The sequence below is a fragment of the Microtus pennsylvanicus genome, chromosome 7 (genome assembly GCF_037038515.1).
Source record: "Microtus pennsylvanicus isolate mMicPen1 chromosome 7, mMicPen1.hap1, whole genome shotgun sequence".
NCBI lineage: Eukaryota > Metazoa > Chordata > Mammalia > Rodentia > Cricetidae > Microtus > Microtus pennsylvanicus.
In genome coordinates, this window is record NC_134585.1 from 53,404,276 (window position 1) to 53,412,432 (window position 8,157).

Here is an 8,157-nt window from a genome sequence, read left to right on the forward strand (position 1 = left end):
ACCCTCACCCAACCAGAGTACTTCTTGTCTCTCTCAGGGGCCTCCTGAGGTGCTGGGGTCTCTGATGTCCGTCCTGCTCCGAGTTCCCACTCTGAGGGCCCAACAACACACCCTGTATTCCCTAACTCTCTGCCAGGTAGACCCAACCCAGGTTCCCACCGTGATCTCTTTCGGCCTCAAGTGACCCAGAATTTAGCACCTGAGACCTGAGTTCAAGGCCCTGCTTTAGCTGACTCAGCATCCAACCCCCACTGACCTTTTCTCTACGTCTGGAGCCCAGAAAGTTACAGTCTGCGCCTGCACTTGTAGGGAAAGAGGTGGCTAGGCCCAGGTAGTGGAGGTACATGTCCCTCATTCCATGACCCATGCCCCCCTCTTCCAGTTCAGTGCCTCCTGGGATTCTTAACCTGCAATGGTTTATATGTTGAAATCTCAATAAGGCCTCAGAAGAGCCTATGTCGCTGGCATGCTAACCATCGAGAGGGCCCAGAGGCTAACCTGCTCAGGGCCCAGTGGGGACAAGTCCTCTCCAGACCTTCAGCTATCGAGGCAGCGACTGATGAACCCATCATCTGTGAGGTAAGCAGCTCCCAGGACTTTCTGGGCTGTCTCTTCCAAGAGCCAGGAGCCCTTGCAACATGGGTTTCAGGTAAGCAGGACAATCACGAGGCCAGAGCTACAGGATGCCCTGCAGAAGGGATCTTCATGCCTGCCATGTCAAGGGAGGAGGCCACAGGGCCACAGGGCCCTACCCCAGCCCTGGTAATAGCAATGGTTACCATTGTCATCCCTTCTACTGCTTCTCCCATCCCCTGAACCCCTGTGTGAGGACATTCTCTCGGTGAACTCACACTGCTGTCCTAGCTTCACGATGGGAAACATGAAATTGAGTGGAGACTCAAATCCAGGCCCTGAAATCCCATCTCTTCAAATACTTTCTTGTGTATATTGGGGTTTCTCAGGCAGACAATTCTAACTCACCAAGATCTGCTCCACCAGGATTTCTGAGGAGCTGGTAAAGGTCAGTCCAAGAAATCGGTGTTCTCTGTGACCCATGCCACTATCTCAGCTGAGGTGCAGGAAGTCCCCAGGGCTAACTCCACGTGAGTGGAGGCTATGGAGAGAGCTCTTGGTGTCCCCTCGTGAATTTACTGCTCCAGTGCTCCCCTGAACCCCTAGAGTGGAGGGGCCACAGGCAGGGACATATCCTCTCGTGCCCTCCCTGAGCCCCTAGGGTGGAGCGGCCACAGGCGCGGACAGATCCTCCTAGCCCTATCTATTCACAAGGAATACAGTGGCTACAGCCTCTCTCTAGCATTACAGCAATGGCTTGGTTGGCAGGCAGAGTTCCCCACCGAGGCAGGTAGCCTGTCAGCCTCAGCCTTGGGAATTCCCAAGTGCCTTCCTTGATGCAGAAAATTTACAGTGAGCTCTCTGACCTGAGTTCAGATGCCCCAGACTCATGTAAAAAAGACAGGCAAGTGCACACGCTCACGTGTGCTCACGCATGGGTATGTGTGTGTGCGTGTGTGCACCTGCACATGCACGCTTGGTGGGAGGGTGAGCAGGAACAAGTGAGTTCTTGAGGCTCATTGAGCAGCCAGTCTAGCTGAGCTGATGATCTTTCAGTCAAGGGAGAGATCCTGTCTTAAAAATAAATGTGGACAGCTACTAAGGAAAGACACCCTTGGATGTCCACACATGTGCAGTCTCACACACACACGCACGCAAGCAGGATGGGTGGGTAGGGGAAAGCTAAGTCACCTGGGCACAGGAAAAGGGCAGCTCTCAGGACAGCTGGTTCCTGTACTAAGGCCACCCAAGCCCACAGGGTGGGACTGGCTCTCATTAGCTTCTGAGCCTTGAAGAAACCAAGGCTTGAGGCTAGCCAGCGGCCTTGTGGTTTTGGAAAGAAGAGGCCCAACTCCCCAGTTCCAAGGATTTCAGCATTCACAAGCCTGTAGGGGTACACACACACACACACACACACACACACACACACACACTCACCCTGTGCTCAGGATTTCAGGCCTATGACAACAGGGTCCTAAGCTCAGGGGCTTCTCAGAGCATCAGAGCTAGGGAAGTAGGAAAGTTCCAGTCTCAAGTGGCCTCCCCCTGGATAGTGGCAGCTCCTCCCTTTTCTGACCCTTCCCATAGGCTGTTTGACACAGGGGACAAAGGAGGCGACTGGCTGTGACATAGCCCTGAAGGGTCCCTCTTTTCCCTCCTGCCACACAGGAGATTCTTGGCGTGGGAAGTTCCTGAGCCCTGAGGAGGTGAAGTACCCTCTGCCCTGTCACAGTCCCCACACACCCAGTGAATACCTGGATGCGTGACCAAGGGGCATATCTTGCCAAAGCTAAGGTTCTTGCTGGGTGACCAGTCAGGCACAAGTCAGGTCTGGTCACTTCAGAACTGAAGGCGCCTCCCTCCATGACTAACCTGGGGCTGGCTCCATAGCAGTGGCTGTAACGCAGGCTTGGTACATGCTGGGGCTGGAGTCCTCATGCCCCGAACCAAGAAGGAAGAGCAGGGGCTGCAGATCTTGAATACAGCCTTGATCACCTGCCTTTGGAGGAGGTGAGCTGGATCGGTCTAGGGACAGTCCATCCCATCCTGGCTTGTCTTTCCTCTCTTGTACTTTGAAACATAGATCACTAGTAGCTACAACCTGCTTTGTAATCTCCTGGAAGGTTGAGGCTATTCCATAACACTGTATACCCAGGTCAGCTCGGGTACACGGCCAGGAACAAATAAGTACACACACTGAGTGTGCAAATGAATCATTTTTATCTCGAGATCCTCTCTTGTTATATATCCAGTGGACTCCTCTTTCCTTAGGTCTTAGATCTAGGGTACATGCAGCCAGGGGTGAGCACCATGGCCTTCCAGGATGCAAACCACCAACTAACCACTGAAAAGAGGTCAGAATCTCACCATCCTCACTGGACCTCAAGGAAAACGAGGCCTGAGGCCACCCAGCAGGGAGCTTGCCTAACTGGAGACAGACTTCCTCCGAGGGGTCCAGAAAGGCCGCAGGGATCAGTGACTCTCCCTGGTGTGTGGTCATTACAGATGACCTCTGCCCTGGGCGCTCTGCCACTGTTACTCAGTCAGTTCTGACACCTTGCCCTCCTCCTGGTCAGAGAACTGGGAGCTCAGAATTCTACTCTGGGGCCATTCCAGGCTGCCGCTGAAGACTTCAGTCACCTGCTGGGGTCTGGGGACCCCTGATTGCCACAGAGATGGACCCTGGGTTGTCATCTACTATTTAGGTGAACTGGGCATGCTGGGCCAGAATCCACACCACCTCCCTCAAAAATGGCTGACTCAGCTCTGGGTTGCCGTCGGGACTGGCCAAGGGTCACTGCCGCGTGAGGAGCAGAGAGTGTGCAGAGAAATATCCCAGACTCTAGGCTGAGAGGGAGGCAGAGTCCCTGGGTTTAAGAGTTCAGCCTCTGGCCCATACTCTCAGGCCTTCTACTCGGGCTGACTTTCATCTGCTGAGCCTGGTGCATTACTTCAGGCCTCTGTGCCTGGCTCTGCCCTCTGTGAAGTAGGATAATAGCCCTGCCCAGGAGAGCTGTTTCGAGAATTAGATGAGCCGTGCTACGTAAAACAGTCAGAATAGTGCCTGGCACACAGTAAACCCTCAGAAGTCGGTAGGCGTTATTGCTGCGGGCTGACTAGCGGATGGAAAGCTGAAGCTTGCCCTAAAAGGCTTTAATTGACTGTTGACATTTTGTTTCCTCCACTGGTCTCTGAGACTCCAGGCCCTTTATCTCTCACGCCTGGCACGTCTCAGGGACTCGATGCCTGTGTTGAAAGGATGAACAAATGAATGTGTGAGGTAGGAGGAGAGAGTGCATTAGGAGAAGCTTCTAGAAGGAAGCAGCACTTAGGGAAGAGCCCCACAGAGGAGGGGAGAATGGCTGAAGTGAAGGCTGGGAGACCCCTCCTGGGTGAGAGACCCCTGAGGAGGAAGCTGTGCCAGGTCTGATGTGGGCTCAGGGTGGGAGAAGATGGGAGGAGGGAGACCGACTTGGTGGACCCTCAACAGAACCTGGATGGCCAAGTCCACTGTCTATCACGAGAGTCACATCCCAGGAGGGCTATCCAGTGGGGTGCAGACTTATAGGAGAGGCGGGGACAGGGGGCAAGGCCCTGTGGCTTGTGGGCCGTTTATGGAGCCCTGTTAAATCGTTACTGGGAGGAAAGCCAGCCTCTGCATCCAGGCCCCTCAGCCACCCGGGAGACAAGTACTGGAGATAAGAGGGTTTTAAACAAATAAACTGTCCTCCAGGAGCTTAAAAGAGAAAAGATTGCAAGCTTTCTTTCCCTCCCTTTTCTCCTTCTCTTCTTCCCAGCTCCTCCCACCACTACCTTTTCCTTTTCATGTAGCCCTCATTCCCTCCTTCCCTTCTGTTCCTCCTCCCCTTTCCTTCCTTTAAAATTTCTACCATTCTGAACAACCTGTCCTTCAGATTAAATGTGCGCATGCGCCCACACAAAGACAGGAAAGTCCCCCCTCCATCAAGGAGCTGTTCTGGGCTGGTAACTGAGACTCTATGGAAGGTTTTAGTGACTTAAGATCCCTAAGGTCATCCTGCCTGCTCCCCCTCAGAGCCCAACAGACACATCCTCAGGAGCCCCAGGCTTCAGGAGCCCCAGCACTTCTTCAGGGAGTCCCAGTCTGCACAGATGGTAACATTGTTTTGCTCCTGGAGCTCGTGCAGAGGTGTGGAGAGTGGCTCCAGGAATCCGTATCCACAGGAATGAGGGGATGTGGGAAGCTGTAACAGACAGAGGGAAAAGCGGGCATCCCAGAGCCCTCACAGTTTCCAGATGCTCATCCTCCTCCATCCCCAGGCTGTCTGACTAACAGGGATGACCAGTGGGGTCCGTTTTTCCCATGAAGTATAAGTGAGTCTGAGCAGGAGAAGCAGGAATTTGGGAGAGGCCTGTTGAAGGGCTCTCTGGAATCTGGCGAGTGAGTGACCATGGGAGATGAGCCATTTTCCTTGCAGGAGGGACACTCAACCCACCTCATTTAGCAAAGACCTGTGGATGATAAACTGGGATGTCTCCCACAGCCAGGGCCTGTGTGTGGAAGGCAAATGGGAAATGGTCAGGATGCAAGACTTTTCAGCCAGGAATCAGGCTGGCCAGGTGAGCGGCTCGGAGACACCCCCAGGGCCCTCATCCCCATCCTGGTGACAATTGCTGTTTGCTGAGATGGAAACTACCTCTCAGGCCCTGTTAAGAGGAAGATGGTAGCCACGGGCTGAGCAGGGTGCTTGCAGCAGCTTCTTGGCTGCTCCCCCAACCCCAGCACGTGCTCACAGAACTGACCAGCAGCAAATAACCATAAATCGCTTGTGGAAGCTGCCATAGCCTACGGGAGAGGAAGATTCCCCAGGGAGGAGGACACGAGCACGCCATGGCAGGGCTGGTTCTTGTGTTTCTATGACTAAAAGATCATCTCTGGGAACCAGATGGTGAGCTTAGGCTGTCAATAGGCGTTTGCAAACATTGCCTCCTCCGAGAAGACCTTGATGGCAGAGAAGGAGAAATTGAGGTACTGAGAGCCAATGGAGGAGGGAGAATTTGCCTAAGGCCACATAGCATCTAGCGTGCCTAGCCCCCCCCTCCGCCCCCGAAAGGACTGTACAGGGCCAGCGTCTGTTCCAGCTTGTATTTGTAAGCATGAGAGAGGGCGCCTATGACATGCGCTCTGCAGGCCCAGTGGCTGGAGTCAGGCCCTGGAAGGAGTCCCAAGCACAGCCTTGTCCAGGCCCCCAACTCTCTGGTCAGCAAAAGCAACCCACATGGGATGGCCCCCAGACTTGCAGGCGACGTTCCCTCATCGCTCGCTCAGTGCTCTCCTGCTGACAGTCCCCAGGCGGCTCTCATCCTGGCCAGTGAAAGCGTCCAGAAGGATGAGTCTTCAGGGACGCTGAGCTCCCACACGCCTATTTAACCAGAGCCCAGAGAGGTGCACAGATGAACTCTCAGGGAAACAATGGTCAGCCATCACCAGGCAATGCCACAGAGGCACCATGGGAGGTTCTACGGTTGGACGTGGTCCCATGGGGACTGCCCTTCCAGAAGAAGCAGCAAAATCCATGGGGAAGAAGGGAAATGACATAAATCAAGATGCCTGAAATGAATATGGATCAGAGCATACTTTATGCAAATATATGTAATTAGACATGTAAATCTACCCCAGGGTGGGGCGGATGGTTCCAGAAAGTCTTCACAGGGAAGCCTCTGCTCTAATGAGCCACTTCCAAAGGTCCCCACATATGTCCTCAGAGAGAGTATAGGTCTTCCTGCGGTTTCACAGACTCAGCCCTCCTACTCTGTCTCCCTCCGCTCTTCGCCTCCAGTGCTCTGACCCTGGGGAGAACCAGAACACAGAATAACCCAGATGCCAGCCTCTCACCACAGGTCCCATCTGCCTGCTCCAGGCTGCAGTCTTAGCCGCCCCCTACCTGCTAGCCACTGCTGAGCCTCACACACCTGCTGCCTTCTCTACCCTGTCCCCGGAAAGGGCTCAAGAGCAGTCTGCCCATCGCAAAGCCGGACTTCCCCACAGTCCCCCGGCTGTTCCCAGCACCGCCCAGGCCGCACATGTTCATTAACAGGAGGCTGATGACATAAATGAATGACTAAGCACACACTCAAAGGCGCAGCTGTGTCCCTCTGGGGACCGAGCGTACTCTCCCTCCTCTTCCTGTTCACCATTCTCACAGCTGTCTGGGGCTGGAAGCAAGAGTTCCCACTCCTGTCCTCAGCTAGCCTGAGCCGGCCCCAGGCAGAGTGTGGCTTGGTCATCCCTGTGGTCCTGGCCTACAGTGGAAATCTCCGGCGTGTAGAGTGACTGGGTGAAAGCACACAGTCGGGTGTCTACCCTCTTCCGCCCCTTCCAGGGACCATGGGGACCTGGACAATGGTGGGCTCAGGGCCTGGCACACAGCAGGCCCTTCAGGGAGAGTAGGGGTGCTGATTGGACTGCAGAGGGCTTGGCTACTGGACAAACAGCGGAAGGAATGAGGGGGACAGATGAATAGCTGAGTGAGGGGCAAAGTCTGTGGGAGCCCATTGTCTGCCATGGGGCACTCCCGTCCCCAGCCCAGGTACCCCAGCTTGCTCACATCTTTGTTCAGATCTGAGTTCCTTGCCAGATGCCTGGCCTCAGCCCCTTCCCAGGCTCCCTTGCTTCTTCCAGAAGGCCTTGGTCCCGTGAATTCTGGGTAAGGTTCTCCTTGCATTTCTTTGAAGATAGAAGGTCAAGAACAAGTTGGGCAGCCACTTGATCCTGAGCCACCTACAGCCTCAGTGTCTGAATCTGTAAAATGGGAGACAAAATGAGACTCTGTGAGGTTCTCTATTGAGTCCTGAATAGGAGCCAGCAGCTTGGTCAGTCCCTCTTTTCTTGCTACTGTCCCTATGGTCCTACAGGCTGTCACCAGCAGTTTTTAGGAGCATTGCCCTGGTTTTTCAGCAGAAGGAACAGAGATCTCATTCACCACACAGGAGGAGTCCAAGAGGTGGTTTTGCAGGAGGCCTTAGCTTAAGAGGGGAAAAAAAATCAGGACTATGGAGCTAGAATAGGAGGTGGCTTGGGAGAGAACTGAAAGGGAAGATATGCAATGGAACATAATTCAGGATGAAACAAGAGGGCTCAAAGCTAGGCAAGAGAAAGGACTTCCCAGTACCAGACAGACTAAGAGGAAACCAACGCTCTGGTGATTGAAGCCCAGGAAGCCCAGGAGACTTTGGTTGGGGGGGGGGGGTTGAAGCACAATTAATAAAACTCAGACAGAGAAACTGGGTTCAACTTGAAGGTCAGAAAAACAAAGTAGCCAGCCACTGGCTCTTACCTCTACCTCAGTCTGAAAATGGCGATTCTCCCTCCAGGAATCTCAGAATGAGACTGACTGTGAGCTGTCTTCTCCCATTTTATAATCCTCTCTAGTTCTAAAATTAAAGGCGTGCACCATTACCGCCTGGTTTCTATGGCAAGCTACCGTGGCTACTGGGACTAAAGGTGTGTGTCATTGCTGCCTGGTCTGTAAGGCTGGCCGGTGTGGCTGTTTTACTCTCTGATCCTCAGGCAAGCTCTATTTATTAAAATACAAATGAAATGCC

The 8,157-nt window shown here is 53.8% G+C and overlaps 1 long non-coding RNA gene across 1 annotated transcript; it reads right to left on the bottom strand.

The window, feature by feature from the left end:
- Nucleotides 1-6,255: 6,255 nt before the first annotated feature.
- Nucleotides 6,256-7,934, bottom strand: LOC142853755 (uncharacterized). The gene is made up of 3 exons (XR_012911252.1): nucleotides 7,890-7,934; nucleotides 7,161-7,354; nucleotides 6,256-6,402 (listed from the first exon to the last, which is right to left on the bottom strand). It is a non-coding gene; the product is annotated as an uncharacterized LOC142853755 (long non-coding RNA).
- Nucleotides 7,935-8,157: the final 223 nt, after the last annotated feature.